Raw genomic sequence first — 17,010 nt, forward strand, 5'->3', positions numbered from 1 at the left:
GCACCCTGACCCCCTGGACAGGGGCGTAACAGACCAGTACAGTTATAGTACTTTGTACTTTGCCACATTTATCTTCGTCTTAGCAAGTGTCATGCATTCTGCTTCTCCAGCGTTTTTAAGAGCTGTTGATGATATCAAATGCAGCTTACGGCCACACCGCTCTCTAAGCGCCCGATCTCGTCCGATCTCGGCAGCCAAATAGAGCCGGGCCTGGTTAGTACTTGGTAGGAAGACCGCCTGGGAATACCAGGTGCTGTAAGCTTTTTTGCTTGGGTTTACGGGCAGCACAAGCTGGTGTTACTGCCTATTTATTCATAGAAATTGTTCTTTATTTTCATCAAATTTTGTTCTTTCATTGCTGTTTTGCTACTTTATTGGTTTTTCAACCATCGTGCTTCATTACTAGTAGACCATGTTACGGTCCTGGCCATATGTGTTGTTTTTATTTTGTTGTTCTTATAGGTGCCCTGCCTGATTGGCCGGATTGGGGGGCAGTACAGGAAGCTGATTGGTCCATCCTACACTTCCTGGAGTTTTAAAAGTACGGTTCCCAACAGCTAGCGAGGCTCTTTCTGGCAGCAGCACCTGTTTGCTGTTCTTGGTTTCCAAACTTTATTTAGCATTTTTGAATTGTTAGGTTTTATGCCGTGGTTTTGTTTATAAATTGTATATTTTGTAAATAGTATTAAATCTGTAGGGGTGAACAGCCATTTTCTTTGGACTGTTTTCACATTAGGGAGTTAGGGTTAGCGACTGTGTTTTGGTTTGTTTATTTCTATCAGGCTAGCTAGCACTTTCTGTGGGAAATGGCTTATTTTGTTTATTATGTTGGCCTTGGTTCGCCCTGAGTTGTAGTGTCATGTTTTGTTTGACACTTTCTTTCGTTTAAAATAAATATCATTCTGTTGGAACATCTCGATCCTGGATTTTGGTTTGGGGATCGGAGAGGGAACATGCTAATTTATCTTTGTATGTTGCACCCTGACCCCCTGGACAGGGGCGTAACAGACCAGTACAGTTATAGTACTTTGTACTTTGCCACATTTATCTTCGTCTTAGCAAGTTTCATGCATTCTGCTTCTCCAACGTTTTTAAGAGCTGTTGATGATGTCAAACGCAGCTTACGGCCACACCGCTCTCTAAGCGCCCGATCTCGTCCGATCTCGGCAGCCAAATAGAGCCGGGCCTGGTTAGTACTTGGTAGGAAGACCGCGTGGGAATACCAGGTGCTGTAAGCTTTTTTGCTTGGGTTTACGGGCAGCACAAGCTGGTGTTACTGCCTATTTATTCATAGAAATTGTTCTATATTTTCATCAAATTTTGTTCTTTCATTACTGTTTTGCTACTTTATTGGTTTGTCAACCATCGTGCTTCATTACTAGTAGACCATGTTACGGTCCTGGCCATATGTGTTGTTTTTGATATGTTGTTCTTATAGGTGCCCTGCCTGATTGGCCGGATTGAGGGGCAGTACAGGAAGCTGATTGGTCCATCCTACACTTCCTGGAGTTTTAAAAGTACGGTTCCCAACAGCTAGCGAAGCTCTTTCTGGCAGCAGCACCTGTTTGCTGTTCTTGGTTTCCAAACCTTATTTAGCATTTTTGAATTGTTAGGTTTTGTGCCGTGGTTTTGTTTATAAATTGTATATTTTGTAAATAGTATTAAATCTGTAGGGGTGAACAGCCATTTTCTTTGGACTGTTTTCACATTAGGGAGTTAGGGTTAGCGACTGTCTTTTGGTTTGTTTATTTCTATCAGGCTAGCTAGCACTTTCTGTGGGAAATGGCTTATTTTGTTTATTATGTTGGCCTTGGTTCGCCCTGAGTTGTAGTGTCATGTTTTGTTTGACACTTTCTTTCGTTTAAAATAAATATCATTCTGTTGGAACATCTCGATCCTGGATTTTGGTTTGGGGATCGGAGAGGGAACATGCTAATTTATCTTTGTATGTTGCACCCTGACCCCCTGGACAGGGGCGTAACAGACCAGTACAGTTATAGTACTTTGTACTTTGCCACATTTGTCTTCTTCTTAGCAAGTGTCATGCATTCTGCTTCTCCAGTGTTTTTAAGAGCTGTTGATGATGTCAAATGCAGCTTACGGCCACACCGCTCTCTAAGCGCCCAATCTCGTCCGATCTCGGCAGCCAAATAGAGCCGGGCCTGGTTAGTACTTGGTAGGAAGACCACCTGGGAATACCAGGTGCTGTAAGCTTTTTTGCTTGGGTTTACGGGCAGCACAAGCTGGTGTTACTGCCTATTTATTCATAGAAATTGTTCTATATTTTCATCAAATTTTGTTCTTTCATTGCTGTTTTGCTACTTTATTGGTTTTTCAACCATCGTGCTTCATTACTAGTAGACCATGTTACGGTCGTGGCCATATGTGTTGTTTTTATTTTCTCGTTCTTATAGGTGCCCTGCCTGATTGGCCGGATTGAGGGGCAGTACAGGAAGCTGATTGGTCCATCCTACACTTCCTGGAGTTTTAAAAGTACGGTTCCCAACAGCTAGCGAGGCTCTTTCTGGCAGTAACACCTGTTTGCTGTTCTTGGTTTCCAAACCTTATTTAGCATTTTTGAATTGTTAGGTTTTGTGCCGTGGTTTTGTTTATAAATTGTATATTTTGTAATTCGTATTAAATCTGTAGGGGTGAACAGCCATTTTCTTTTGATTGTTTTCTCTTGTTTTCACATTAGGGAGTTAGGGTTAGCGACTGTCTTTTGGTTTGTTTATTTCTATCAGGCTAGCTAGCACTTTCTGTGGGAAATGGCTTATTTTGTTTATTATGTTGGCCTTGGTTCGCCCTGAGTTGTAGTGTCATGTTTTGTTTGACACTTTCTTTCGTTTAAAATAAATATCATTCTGTTGGAACATCTCGGTCCTGGATTTTGGTTTGGGGATCGGAGAGGGAACATGCTAATTTATCTTTGTATGTTGCACCCTGACCCCCTGGACAGGGGCGTAACAGACCAGTACAGTTATAGTACTTTGTACTTTGCCACATTTATCTTCTTCTTAGCAAGTGTCATGCATTCTGCTTCTCCAGCGTTTTTAAGAGCTGTTGATGATGTCAAATGCAGCTTACGGCCACACCGCTCTCTAAGCGCCCGATCTCGTCCGATCTCGGCAGCCAAATAGAGCCGGGCCTGGTTAGTACTTGGTAGGAAGACCGCCTGGGAATACCAGGTGCTGTAAGCTTTTTTGCTTGGGTTTACGGGCAGCACAAGCTGGTGTTACTGCCTATTTATTCATAGAAATTGTTCTTTATTTTCATCAAATTTTGTTCTTTCATTGCTGTTTTGCTACTTTATTGGTTTTTCAACCATCGTGCTTCATTACTAGTAGACCATGTTACGGTCCTGGCCATATGTGTTGTTTTTATTTTGTTGTTCTTATAGGTGCCCTGCCTGATTGGCCGGATTGGGGGGCAGTACAGGAAGCTAATTGGTCCATCCTACACTTCCTGGAGTTTTAAAAGTACGGTTCCCAACAGCTAGCGAGGCTCTTTCTGGCAGCAGCACCTGTTTGCTGTTCTTGGTTTCCAAACTTTATTTAGCATTTTTGAATTGTTAGGTTTTATGCCGTGGTTTTGTTTATAAATTGTATATTTTGTAAATAGTATTAAATCTGTAGGGGTGAACAGCCATTTTCTTTGGACTGTTTTCACATTAGGGAGTTAGGGTTAGCGACTGTGTTTTGGTTTGTTTATTTCTATCAGGCTAGCTAGCACTTTCTGTGGGAAATGGCTTATTTTGTTTATTATGTTGGCCTTGGTTCGCCCTGAGTTGTAGTGTCATGTTTTGTTTGACACTTTCTTTCGTTTAAAATAAATATCATTCTGTTGGAACATCTCGATCCTGGATTTTGGTTTGGGGATCGGAGAGGGAACATGCTAATTTATCTTTGTATGTTGCACCCTGACCCCCTGGACAGGGGCGTAACAGACCAGTACAGTTATAGTACTTTGTACTTTGCCACATTTATCTTCGTCTTAGCAAGTTTCATGCATTCTGCTTCTCCAACGTTTTTAAGAGCTGTTGATGATGTCAAATGCAGCTTACGGCCACACCGCTCTCTAAGCGCCCGATCTCGTCCGATCTCGGCAGCCAAATAGAGCCGGGCCTGGTTAGTACTTGGTAGGAAGACCGCGTGGGAATACCAGGTGCTGTAAGCTTTTTTGCTTGGGTTTACGGGCAGCACAAGCTGGTGTTACTGCCTATTTATTCATAGAAATTGTTCTATATTTTCATCAAATTTTGTTCTTTCATTACTGTTTTGCTACTTTATTGGTTTGTCAACCATCGTGCTTCATTACTAGTAGACCATGTTACGGTCCTGGCCATATGTGTTGTTTTTGATATGTTGTTCTTATAGGTGCCCTGCCTGATTGGCCGGATTGAGGGGCAGTACAGGAAGCTGATTGGTCCATCCTACACTTCCTGGAGTTTTAAAAGTACGGTTCCCAACAGCTAGCGAGGCTCTTTCTGGCAGCAGCACCTGTTTGCTGTTCTTGGTTTCCAAACCTTATTTAGCATTTTTGAATTGTTAGGTTTTGTGCCGTGGTTTTGTTTATAAATTGTATATTTTGTAAATAGTATTAAATCTGTAGGGGTGAACAGCCATTTTCTTTGGACTGTTTTCACATTAGGGAGTTAGGGTTAGCGACTGTCTTTTGGTTTGTTTATTTCTATCAGGCTAGCTAGCACTTTCTGTGGGAAATGGCTTATTTTGTTTATTATGTTGGCCTTGGTTCGCCCTGAGTTGTAGTGTCATGTTTTGTTTGACACTTTCTTTCGTTTAAAATAAATATCATTCTGTTGGAACATCTCGATCCTGGATTTTGGTTTGGGGATCGGAGAGGGAACATGCTAATTTATCTTTGTATGTTGCACCCTGACCCCCTGGACAGGGGCGTAACAGACCAGTACAGTTATAGTACTTTGTACTTTGCCACATTTGTCTTCTTCTTAGCAAGTGTCATGCATTCTGCTTCTCCAGTGTTTTTAAGAGCTGTTGATGATGTCAAATGCAGCTTACGGCCACACCGCTCTCTAAGCGCCCGATCTCGTCCGATCTCGGCAGCCAAATAGAGCCGGGCCTGGTTAGTACTTGGTAGGAAGACCACCTGGGAATACCAGGTGCTGTAAGCTTTTTTGCTTGGGTTTACGGGCAGCACAAGCTGGTGTTACTGCCTATTTATTCATAGAAATTGTTCTATATTTTCATCAAATTTTGTTCTTTCATTGCTGTTTTGCTACTTTATTGGTTTTTCAACCATCGTGCTACATTACTAGTAGACCATGTTACGGTCCTGGCCATATGTGTTGTTTTTATTTTCTCGTTCTTATAGGTGCCCTGCCTGATTGGCCGGATTGAGGGGCAGTACAGGAAGCTGATTGGTCCATCCTACACTTCCTGGAGTTTTAAAAGTACGGTTCCCAACAGCTAGCGAGGCTCTTTCTGGCAGTAACACCTGTTTGCTGTTCTTGGTTTCCAAACCTTATTTAGCATTTTTGAATTGTTAGGTTTTGTGCCGTGGTTTTGTTTATAAATTGTATATTTTGTAATTCGTATTAAATCTGTAGGGGTGAACAGCCATTTTCTTTTGATTGTTTTCTCTTGTTTTCACATTAGGGAGTTAGGGTTAGCGACTGTCTTTTGGTTTGTTTATTTCTATCAGGCTAGCTAGCACTTTCTGTGGGAAATGGCTTATTTTGTTTATTATGTTGGCCTTGGTTCGCCCTGAGTTGTAGTGTCATGTTTTGTTTGACACTTTCTTTCGTTTAAAATAAATATCATTCTGTTGGAACATCTCGATCCTGGATTTTGGTTTGGGGATCGGAGAGGGAACATGCTAATTTATCTTTGTATGTTGCACCCTGACCCCCTGGACAGGGGCGTAACAGACCAGTACAGTTATAGTACTTTGTACTTTGCCACATTTATCTTCGTCTTAGCAAGTTTCATGCATTCTGCTTCTCCAACGTTTTTAAGAGCTGTTGATGATGTCAAACGCAGCTTACGGCCACACCGCTCTCTAAGCGCCCGATCTCGGCCGATCTCGGCAGCCAAATAGAGCCGGGCCTGGTTAGTACTTGGTAGGAAGACCGCGTGGGAATACCAGGTGCTGTAAGCTTTTTTGCTTGGGTTTACGGGCAGCACAAGCTGGTGTTACTGCCTATTTATTCATAGAAATTGTTCTATATTTTCATCAAATTTTGTTCTTTCATTACTGTTTTGCTACTTTATTGGTTTGTCAACCATCGTGCTTCATTACTAGTAGACCATGTTACGGTCCTGGCCATATGTGTTGTTTTTGATATGTTGTTCTTATAGGTGCCCTGCCTGATTGGCCGGATTGAGGGGCAGTACAGGAAGCTGATTGGTCCATCCTACACTTCCTGGAGTTTTAAAAGTACGGTTCCCAACAGCTAGCGAGGCTCTTTCTGGCAGCAGCACCTGTTTGCTGTTCTTGGTTTCCAAACCTTATTTAGCATTTTTGAATTGTTAGGTTTTGTGCCGTGGTTTTGTTTATAAATTGTATATTTTGTAAATAGTATTAAATCTGTAGGGGTGAACAGCCATTTTCTTTGGACTGTTTTCACATTAGGGAGTTAGGGTTAGCGACTGTCTTTTGGTTTGTTTATTTCTATCAGGCTAGCTAGCACTTTCTGTGGGAAATGGCTTATTTTGTTTATTATGTTGGCCTTGGTTCGCCCTGAGTTGTAGTGTCATGTTTTGTTTGACACTTTCTTTCGTTTAAAATAAATATCATTCTGTTGGAACATCTCGATCCTGGATTTTGGTTTGGGGATCGGAGAGGGAACATGCTAATTTATCTTTGTATGTTGCACCCTGACCCCCTGGACAGGGGCGTAACAGACCAGTACAGTTATAGTACTTTGTACTTTGCCACATTTGTCTTCTTCTTAGCAAGTGTCATGCATTCTGCTTCTCCAGTGTTTTTAAGAGCTGTTGATGATGTCAAATGCAGCTTACGGCCACACCGCTCTCTAAGCGCCCGATCTCGTCCGATCTCGGCAGCCAAATAGAGCCGGGCCTGGTTAGTACTTGGTAGGAAGACCACCTGGGAATACCAGGTGCTGTAAGCTTTTTTGCTTGGGTTTACGGGCAGCACAAGCTGGTGTTACTGCCTATTTATTCATAGAAATTGTTCTATATTTTCATCAAATTTTGTTCTTTCATTGCTGTTTTGCTACTTTATTGGTTTTTCAACCATCGTGCTACATTACTAGTAGACCATGTTACGGTCCTGGCCATATGTGTTGTTTTTATTTTCTCGTTCTTATAGGTGCCCTGCCTGATTGGCCGGATTGAGGGGCAGTACAGGAAGCTGATTGGTCCATCCTACACTTCCTGGAGTTTTAAAAGTACGGTTCCCAACAGCTAGCGAGGCTCTTTCTGGCAGTAACACCTGTTTGCTGTTCTTGGTTTCCAAACCTTATTTAGCATTTTTGAATTGTTAGGTTTTGTGCCGTGGTTTTGTTTATAAATTGTATATTTTGTAATTCGTATTAAATCTGTAGGGGTGAACAGCCATTTTCTTTTGATTGTTTTCTCTTGTTTTCACATTAGGGAGTTAGGGTTAGCGACTGTCTTTTGGTTTGTTTATTTCTATCAGGCTAGCTAGCACTTTCTGTGGGAAATGGCTTATTTTGTTTATTATGTTGGCCTTGGTTCGCCCTGAGTTGTAGTGTCATGTTTTGTTTGACACTTTCTTTCGTTTAAAATAAATATCATTCTGTTGGAACATCTCGATCCTGGATTTTGGTTTGGGGATCGGAGAGGGAACATGCTAATTTATCTTTGTATGTTGCACCCTGACCCCCTGGACAGGGGCGTAACAGACCAGTACAGTTATAGTACTTTGTACTTTGCCACATTTATCTTCGTCTTAGCAAGTTTCATGCATTCTGCTTCTCCAACGTTTTTAAGAGCTGTTGATGATGTCAAACGCAGCTTACGGCCACACCGCTCTCTAAGCGCCCGATCTCGGCCGATCTCGGCAGCCAAATAGAGCCGGGCCTGGTTAGTACTTGGTAGGAAGACCGCGTGGGAATACCAGGTGCTGTAAGCTTTTTTGCTTGGGTTTACGGGCAGCACAAGCTGGTGTTACTGCCTATTTATTCATAGAAATTGTTCTATATTTTCATCAAATTTTGTTCTTTCATTACTGTTTTGCTACTTTATTGGTTTGTCAACCATCGTGCTTCATTACTAGTAGACCATGTTACGGTCCTGGCCATATGTGTTGTTTTTGATATGTTGTTCTTATAGGTGCCCTGCCTGATTGGCCGGATTGAGGGGCAGTACAGGAAGCTGATTGGTCCATCCTACACTTCCTGGAGTTTTAAAAGTACGGTTCCCAACAGCTAGCGAGGCTCTTTCTGGCAGCAGCACCTGTTTGCTGTTCTTGGTTTCCAAACCTTATTTAGCATTTTTGAATTGTTAGGTTTTGTGCCGTGGTTTTGTTTATAAATTGTATATTTTGTAAATAGTATTAAATCTGTAGGGGTGAACAGCCATTTTCTTTGGACTGTTTTCACATTAGGGAGTTAGGGTTAGCGACTGTCTTTTGGTTTGTTTATTTCTATCAGGCTAGCTAGCACTTTCTGTGGGAAATGGCTTATTTTGTTTATTATGTTGGCCTTGGTTCGCCCTGAGTTGTAGTGTCATGTTTTGTTTGACACTTTCTTTCGTTTAAAATAAATATCATTCTGTTGGAACATCTCGATCCTGGATTTTGGTTTGGGGATCGGAGAGGGAACATGCTAATTTATCTTTGTATGTTGCACCCTGACCCCCTGGACAGGGGCGTAACAGACCAGTACAGTTATAGTACTTTGTACTTTGCCACATTTATCTTCTTCTTAGCAAGTGTCATGCATTCTGCTTCTCCAGCGTTTTTAAGAGCTGTTGATGATGTCAAATGCAGCTTACGGCCACACCGCTCTCTAAGCGCCCGATCTCGTCCGATCTCGGCAGCCAAATAGAGCCGGGCCTGGTTAGTACTTGGTAGGAAGACCACCTGGGAATACCAGGTGCTGTAAGCTTTTTTGCTTGGGTTTACGGGCAGCACAAGCTGGTGTTACTGCCTATTTATTCATAGAAATTGTTCTATATTTTCATCAAATTTTGTTCTTTCATTGCTGTTTTGCTACTTTATTGGTTTTTCAACCATCGTGCTTCATTACTAGTAGACCATGTTACGGTCGTGGCCATATGTGTTGTTTTTATTTTCTCGTTCTTATAGGTGCCCTGCCTGATTGGCCGGATTGAGGGGCAGTACAGGAAGCTGATTGGTCCATCCTACACTTCCTGGAGTTTTAAAAGTACGGTTCCCAACAGCTAGCGAGGCTCTTTCTGGCAGCAGCACCTGTTTGGTGTTCTTGGTTTCCAAACTTTATTTAGCATTTTTGAATTGTTAGGTTTTATGCCGTGGTTTTGTTTATAAATTGTATATTTTGTAAATAGTATTAAATCTGTAGGGTTGAACTGCCATTTTCTTTGGATTGTTTTCACATTTGGGAGTTAGGGTTAGCGACTGTCTTTTGGTTTGTTTATTTCTATCAGGCTAGCTAGCACTTTCTGTGGGAAATGGCTTATTTTGTTTATTATGTTGGCCTTGGTTCGCCCTGAGTTGTAGTGTCATGTTTTGTTTGACACTTTCTTTCGTTTAAAATAAATATCATTCTGTTGGAACATCTCGATCCTGGATTTTGGTTTGGGGATCGGAGAGGGAACATGCTAATTTATCTTTGTATGTTGCACCCTGACCCCCTGGACAGGGGCGTAACAGACCAGTACAGTTATAGTACTTTGTACTTTGCCACATTTATCTTCTTCTTAGCAAGTGTCATGCATTCTGCTTCTCCAGCGTTTTTAAGAGCTGTTGATGATGTCAAATGCAGCTTACGGCCACACCGCTCTCTAAGCGCCCGATCTCGTCCGATCTCGGCAGCCAAATAGAGCCGGGCCTGGTTAGTACTTGGTAGGAAGACCGCCTGGGAATACCAGGTGCTGTAAGCTTTTTTGCTTGGGTTTACGGGCAGCACAAGCTGGTGTTACTGCCAATTTATTCATAGAAATTGTTCTATAGTTTCATCAAATTTTGTTCTTTCATTGCTGTTTTGCTACTTTATTGGTTTTTAAAACCATCGTGCTTCATTACTAGTAGACCATGTTACGGTCCTGGCCATATGTGTTGTTTTTATTTTGTTGTTCTTATAGGTGCCCTGCCTGATTGGCCGGATTGGGGGGCAGTACAGGAAGCTGATTGGTCCATCCTACACTTCCTGGAGTTTTAAAAGTACGGTTCCCAACAGCTAGCGAGGCTCTTTCTGGCAGCAGCACCTGTTTGCTGTTCTTGGTTTCCAAACTTTATTTAGCATTTTTGAATTGTTAGGTTTTATGCCGTGGTTTTGTTTATAAATTGTATATTTTGTAAATAGTATTAAATCTGTAGGGGTGAACAGCCATTTTCTTTGGACTGTTTTCACATTAGGGAGTTAGGGTTAGCGACTGTGTTTTGGTTTGTTTATTTCTATCAGGCTAGCTAGCACTTTCTGTGGGAAATGGCTTATTTTGTTTATTATGTTGGCCTTGGTTCGCCCTGAGTTGTAGTGTCATGTTTTGTTTGACACTTTCTTTCGTTTAAAATAAATATCATTCTGTTGGAACATCTCGATCCTGGATTTTGGTTTGGGGATCGGAGAGGGAACATGCTAATTTATCTTTGTATGTTGCACCCTGACCCCCTGGACAGGGGCGTAACAGACCAGTACAGTTATAGTACTTTGTACTTTGCCACATTTATCTTCGTCTTAGCAAGTTTCATGCATTCTGCTTCTCCAACGTTTTTAAGAGCTGTTGATGATGTCAAATGCAGCTTACGGCCACACCGCTCTCTAAGCGCCCGATCTCGTCCGATCTCGGCAGCCAAATAGAGCCGGGCCTGGTTAGTACTTGGTAGGAAGACCGCGTGGGAATACCAGGTGCTGTAAGCTTTTTTGCTTGGGTTTACGGGCAGCACAAGCTGGTGTTACTGCCTATTTATTCATAGAAATTGTTCTATATTTTCATCAAATTTTGTTCTTTCATTACTGTTTTGCTACTTTATTGGTTTGTCAACCATCGTGCTTCATTACTAGTAGACCATGTTACGGTCCTGGCCATATGTGTTGTTTTTGATATGTTGTTCTTATAGGTGCCCTGCCTTATTGGCCGGATTGAGGGGCAGTACAGGAAGCTGATTGGTCCATCCTACACTTCCTGGAGTTTTAAAAGTACGGTTCCCAACAGCTAGCGAGGCTCTTTCTGGCAGCAGCACCTGTTTGCTGTTCTTGGTTTCCAAACCTTATTTAGCATTTTTGAATTGTTAGGTTTTGTGCCGTGGTTTTGTTTATAAATTGTATATTTTGTAAATAGTATTAAATCTGTAGGGGTGAACAGCCATTTTCTTTGGACTGTTTTCACATTAGGGAGTTAGGGTTAGCGACTGTCTTTTGGTTTGTTTATTTCTATCAGGCTAGCTAGCACTTTCTGTGGGAAATGGCTTATTTTGTTTATTATGTTGGCCTTGGTTCGCCCTGAGTTGTAGTGTCATGTTTTGTTTGACACTTTCTTTCGTTTAAAATAAATATCATTCTGTTGGAACATCTCGATCCTGGATTTTGGTTTGGGGATCGGAGAGGGAACATGCTAATTTATCTTTGTATGTTGCACCCTGACCCCCTGGACAGGGGCGTAACAGACCAGTACAGTTATAGTACTTTGTACTTTGCCACATTTGTCTTCTTCTTAGCAAGTGTCATGCATTCTGCTTCTCCAGTGTTTTTAAGAGCTGTTGATGATGTCAAATGCAGCTTACGGCCACACCGCTCTCTAAGCGCCCGATCTCGTCCGATCTCGGCAGCCAAATAGAGCCGGGCCTGGTTAGTACTTGGTAGGAAGACCACCTGGGAATACCAGGTGCTGTAAGCTTTTTTGCTTGGGTTTACGGGCAGCACAAGCTGGTGTTACTGCCTATTTATTCATAGAAATTGTTCTATATTTTCATCAAATTTTGTTCTTTCATTGCTGTTTTGCTACTTTATTGGTTTTTCAACCATCGTGCTACATTACTAGTAGACCATGTTACGGTCCTGGCCATATGTGTTGTTTTTATTTTCTCGTTCTTATAGGTGCCCTGCCTGATTGGCCGGATTGAGGGGCAGTACAGGAAGCTGATTGGTCCATCCTACACTTCCTGGAGTTTTAAAAGTACGGTTCCCAACAGCTAGCGAGGCTCTTTCTGGCAGTAACACCTGTTTGCTGTTCTTGGTTTCCAAACCTTATTTAGCATTTTTGAATTGTTAGGTTTTGTGCCGTGGTTTTGTTTATAAATTGTATATTTTGTAATTCGTATTAAATCTGTAGGGGTGAACAGCCATTTTCTTTTGATTGTTTTCTCTTGTTTTCACATTAGGGAGTTAGGGTTAGCGACTGTCTTTTGGTTTGTTTATTTCTATCAGGCTAGCTAGCACTTTCTGTGGGAAATGGCTTATTTTGTTTATTATGTTGGCCTTGGTTCGCCCTGAGTTGTAGTGTCATGTTTTGTTTGACACTTTCTTTCGTTTAAAATAAATATCATTCTGTTGGAACATCTCGGTCCTGGATTTTGGTTTGGGGATCGGAGAGGGAACATGCTAATTTATCTTTGTATGTTGCACCCTGACCCCCTGGACAGGGGCGTAACAGACCAGTACAGTTATAGTACTTTGTACTTTGCCACATTTATCTTCGTCTTAGCAAGTGTCATGCATTCTGCTTCTCCAGCGTTTTTAAGAGCTGTTGATGATGTCAAATGCAGCTTACGGCCACACCGCTCTCTAAGCGCCCGATCTCGTCCGATCTCGGCAGCCAAATAGAGCCGGGCCTGGTTAGTACTTGGTAGGAAGACCGCGTGGGAATACCAGGTGCTGTAAGCTTTTTTGCTTGGGTTTACGGGCAGCACAAGCTGGTGTTACTGCCTATTTATTCATAGAAATTGTTCTATATTTTCATCAAATTTTGTTCTTTCATTACTGTTTTGCTACTTTATTGGTTTGTCAACCATCGTGCTTCATTACTAGTAGACCATGTTACGGTCCTGGCCATATGTGTTGTTTTTGATATGTTGTTCTTATAGGTGCCCTGCCTGATTGGCCGGATTGAGGGGCAGTACAGGAAGCTGATTGGTCCATCCTACACTTCCTGGAGTTTTAAAAGTACGGTTCCCAACAGCTAGCGAGGCTCTTTCTGGAGGCAGCACCTGTTTGCTGTTCTTGGTTTCCAAACCTTATTTAGCATTTTTGAATTGTTAGGTTTTGTGCCGTGGTTTTGTTTATAAATTGTATATTTTGTAAATAGTATTAAATCTGTAGGGGTGAACAGCCATTTTCTTTGGACTGTTTTCACATTAGGGAGTTAGGGTTAGCGACTGTCTTTTGGTTTGTTTATTTCTATCAGGCTAGCTAGCACTTTCTGTGGGAAATGGCTTATTTTGTTTATTATGTTGGCCTTGGTTCGCCCTGAGTTGTAGTGTCATGTTTTGTTTGACACTTTCTTTCGTTTAAAATAAATATCATTCTGTTGGAACATCTCGATCCTGGATTTTGGTTTGGGGATCGGAGAGGGAACATGCTAATTTATCTTTGTATGTTGCACCCTGACCCCCTGGACAGGGGCGTAACAGACCAGTACAGTTATAGTACTTTGTACTTTGCCACATTTATCTTCTTCTTAGCAAGTGTCATGCATTCTGCTTCTCCAGCGTTTTTAAGAGCTGTTGATGATGTCAAATGCAGCTTACGGCCACACCGCTCTCTAAGCGCCCGATCTCGTCCGATCTCGGCAGCCAAATAGAGCCGGGCCTGGTTAGTACTTGGTAGGAAGACCACCTGGGAATACCAGGTGCTGTAAGCTTTTTTGCTTGGGTTTACGGGCAGCACAAGCTGGTGTTACTGCCTATTTATTCATAGAAATTGTTCTATATTTTCATCAAATTTTGTTCTTTCATTGCTGTTTTGCTACTTTATTGGTTTGTCAACCATCGTGCTTCATTACTAGTAGACCATGTTACGGTCCTGGCCATATGTGTTGTTTTTATTTTGTTGTTCTTATAGGTGCCCTGCCTGATTGGCCGGATTGGGGGGCAGTACAGGAAGCTGATTGGTCCATCCTACACTTCCTGGAGTTTTAAAAGTACGGTTCCCAACAGCTAGCGAGGCTCTTTCTGGCAGCAGCACCTGTTTGCTGTTCTTGGTTTCCAAACTTTATTTAGCATTTTTGAATTGTTAGGTTTTATGCCGTGGTTTTGTTTATAAATTGTATATTTTGTAAATAGTATTAAATCTGTAGGGGTGAACTGCCATTTTCTTTGGATTGTTTTCACATTTGGGAGTTAGGGTTAGCGACTGTCTTTTGGTTTGTTTATTTCTATCAGGCTAGCTAGCACTTTCTGTGGGAAATGGCTTATTTTGTTTATTATGTTGGCCTTGGTTCGCCCTGAGTTGTAGTGTCATGTTTTGTTTGACACTTTCTTTCGTTTAAAATAAATATCATTCTGTTGGAACATCTCGATCCTGGATTTTGGTTTGGGGATCGGAGAGGGAACATGCTAATTTATCTTTGTATGTTGCACCCTGACCCCCTGGACAGGGGCGTAACAGACCAGTACAGTTATAGTACTCTGTACTTTGCCACATTTATCTTCTTCTTAGCAAGTGTCATGCATTCTGCTTCTCCAGCGTTTTTAAGAGCTGTTGATGATGTCAAATGCAGCTTACGGCCACACCGCTCTCTAAGCGCCCGATCTCGTCCGATCTCGGCAGCCAAATAGAGCCGGGCCTGGTTAGTACTTGGTAGGAAGACCGCCTGGGAATACCAGGTGCTGTAAGCTTTTTTGCTTGGGTTTACGGGCAGCACAAGCTGGTGTTACTGCCTATTTATTCATAGAAATTGTTCTATATTTTCATCAAATTTTGTTCTTTCATTGCTGTTTTGCTACTTTATTGGTTTTTCAACCATCGTGCTTCATTACTAGTAGACCATGTTACGGTCCTGGCCATATGTGTTGTTTTTGATTTGTTGTTCTTATAGGTGCCCTGCCTGATTGGCCGGATTGGGGGGCAGTACAGGAAGCTGATTGGTCCATCCTACACTTCCTGGAGTTTTAAAAGTACGGTTCCCAACAGCTAGCGAGGCTCTTTCTGGCAGCAGCACCTGTTTGCTGTTCTTGGTTTCCAAACCTTATTTAGCATTTTTGAATTGTTAGGTTTTGTGCCGTGGTTTTGTTTATAAATTGTATATTTTGTAATTCGTATTAAATCTGTAGGGGTGAACAGCCATTTTCTTTTGATTGTTTTCTCTTGTTTTCACATTAGGGAGTTAGGGTTAGCGACTGTCTTTTGGATTGTTTATTTCTATCAGGCTAGCTAGCACTTTCTGTGGGAAATGGCTTATTTTGTTTATTATGTTGGCCTTGGTTTGCCCTGAGTTGTAGTGTCATGTTTTGTTTGACACTTTCTTTCGTTTAAAATAAATATTATTCTGTTGGAACATCTCGATACTGGAGTTTGGTTTGGGGATCGGAGAGGGAACATGCTAATTTATCTTTGTATGTTGCACCCTGACCCCCTGGACAGGGGCGTAACAGACCAGTACAGTTATAGTACTTTGTACTTTGCCACATTTATCTTCTTCTTAGCAAGTGTCATGCATTCTGCTTCTCCAGCGTTTTTAAGAGCTGTTGATGATGTCAAATGCAGCTTACGGCCACACCGCTCTCTAAGCGCCCGATCTCGTCCGATCTCGGCAGCCAAATAGAGCCGGGCCTGGTTAGTACTTGGTAGGAAGACCGCCTGGGAATACCAGGTGCTGTAAGCTTTTTTGCTTGGGTTTACGGGCAGCACAAGCTGGTGTTACTGCCTATTTATTCATAGAAATTGTTCTATATTTTCATCAAATTTTGTTCTTTCATTGCTGTTTTGCTACTTTATTGGTTTTTCAACCATCGTGCTTCATTACTAGTAGACCATGTTACGGTCCTGGCCATATGTGTTGTTTTTATTTTCTCGTTCTTATAGGTGCCCTGCCTGATTGGCCGGATTGAGGGGCAGTACAGGAAGCTGATTGGTCCATCCTACACTTCCTGGAGTTTTAAAAGTACGGTTCCCAACAGCTAGCGAGGCTCTTTCTGGCAGCAGCACCTGTTTGCTGTTCTTGGTTTCCAAACCTTATTTAGCATTTTTGAATTGTTAGGTTTTGTGCCGTGGTTTTGTTTATAAATTGTATATTTTGTAATTCGTATTAAATCTGTAGGGGTGAACAGCCATTTTCTTTTGATTGTTTTCTCTTGTTTTCACATTAGGGAGTTAGGGTTAGCGACTGTCTTTTGGTTTGTTTATTTCTATCAGGCTAGCTAGCACTTTCTGTGGGAAATGGCTTATTTTGTTTATTATGTTGGCCTTGGTTCGCCCTGAGTTGTAGTGTCATGTTTTGTTTGACACTTTCTTTCGTTTAAAATAAATATCATTCTGTTGGAACATCTCGATCCTGGATTTTGGTTTGGGGATCGGAGAGGGAACATGCTAATTTATCTTTGTATGTTGCACCCTGACCCCCTGGACAGGGGCGTAACAGACCAGTACAGTTATAGTACTTTGTACTTTGCCACATTTATCTTCTTCTTAGCAAGTGTCATGCATTCTGCTTCTCCAGCGTTTTTAAGAGCTGTTGATGATGTCAAATGCAGCTTACGGCCACACCGCTCTCTAAGCGCCCGATCTCGTCCGATCTCGGCAGCCAAATAGAGCCGGGCCTGGTTAGTACTTGGTAGGAAGACCGCCTGGGAATACCAGGTGCTGTAAGCTTTTTTGCTTGGGTTTACGGGCAGCACAAGCTGGTGTTACTGCCTATTTATTCATAGAAATTGTTCTTTATTTTCATCAAATTTTGTTCTTTCATT

General features: G+C 42.0%; 18 pseudogenes; all 18 read left to right on the forward strand.

Annotated features, from left to right (window-relative positions):
- The first annotated feature begins 143 nt into the window (after window positions 1–143).
- LOC137112821 (5S ribosomal RNA) lies at window positions 144–262 on the forward strand (annotated as a pseudogene).
- An 857-nt stretch (window positions 263–1,119) lies between these two features.
- LOC137113063 (5S ribosomal RNA) lies at window positions 1,120–1,238 on the forward strand (annotated as a pseudogene).
- An 857-nt stretch (window positions 1,239–2,095) lies between these two features.
- LOC137112512 (5S ribosomal RNA) lies at window positions 2,096–2,214 on the forward strand (annotated as a pseudogene).
- An 867-nt stretch (window positions 2,215–3,081) lies between these two features.
- LOC137112822 (5S ribosomal RNA) lies at window positions 3,082–3,200 on the forward strand (annotated as a pseudogene).
- An 857-nt stretch (window positions 3,201–4,057) lies between these two features.
- LOC137113064 (5S ribosomal RNA) lies at window positions 4,058–4,176 on the forward strand (annotated as a pseudogene).
- Window positions 4,177–5,033: 857 nt separating this feature from the next.
- Window positions 5,034–5,152, forward strand: LOC137112800 (5S ribosomal RNA; annotated as a pseudogene).
- An 867-nt stretch (window positions 5,153–6,019) lies between these two features.
- On the forward strand, window positions 6,020–6,138 carry LOC137112528 (5S ribosomal RNA; annotated as a pseudogene).
- An 857-nt stretch (window positions 6,139–6,995) lies between these two features.
- Window positions 6,996–7,114, forward strand: LOC137112812 (5S ribosomal RNA; annotated as a pseudogene).
- An 867-nt stretch (window positions 7,115–7,981) lies between these two features.
- LOC137112529 (5S ribosomal RNA) lies at window positions 7,982–8,100 on the forward strand (annotated as a pseudogene).
- Window positions 8,101–8,957: 857 nt separating this feature from the next.
- On the forward strand, window positions 8,958–9,076 carry LOC137112825 (5S ribosomal RNA; annotated as a pseudogene).
- An 857-nt stretch (window positions 9,077–9,933) lies between these two features.
- Window positions 9,934–10,052, forward strand: LOC137112823 (5S ribosomal RNA; annotated as a pseudogene).
- Window positions 10,053–10,910: 858 nt separating this feature from the next.
- Window positions 10,911–11,029, forward strand: LOC137113066 (5S ribosomal RNA; annotated as a pseudogene).
- Window positions 11,030–11,886: 857 nt separating this feature from the next.
- LOC137112836 (5S ribosomal RNA) lies at window positions 11,887–12,005 on the forward strand (annotated as a pseudogene).
- An 867-nt stretch (window positions 12,006–12,872) lies between these two features.
- Window positions 12,873–12,991, forward strand: LOC137113067 (5S ribosomal RNA; annotated as a pseudogene).
- An 857-nt stretch (window positions 12,992–13,848) lies between these two features.
- LOC137112847 (5S ribosomal RNA) lies at window positions 13,849–13,967 on the forward strand (annotated as a pseudogene).
- An 857-nt stretch (window positions 13,968–14,824) lies between these two features.
- Window positions 14,825–14,943, forward strand: LOC137112824 (5S ribosomal RNA; annotated as a pseudogene).
- Window positions 14,944–15,810: 867 nt separating this feature from the next.
- Window positions 15,811–15,929, forward strand: LOC137112826 (5S ribosomal RNA; annotated as a pseudogene).
- Window positions 15,930–16,796: 867 nt separating this feature from the next.
- LOC137112827 (5S ribosomal RNA) lies at window positions 16,797–16,915 on the forward strand (annotated as a pseudogene).
- The last annotated feature ends 95 nt before the right edge of the window (window positions 16,916–17,010 follow it).

Source organism: Channa argus, unplaced genomic scaffold (assembly GCF_033026475.1).
Source record: "Channa argus isolate prfri unplaced genomic scaffold, Channa argus male v1.0 Contig014, whole genome shotgun sequence".
NCBI classification, from domain to species: Eukaryota; Metazoa; Chordata; class Actinopteri; order Anabantiformes; family Channidae; genus Channa; species Channa argus.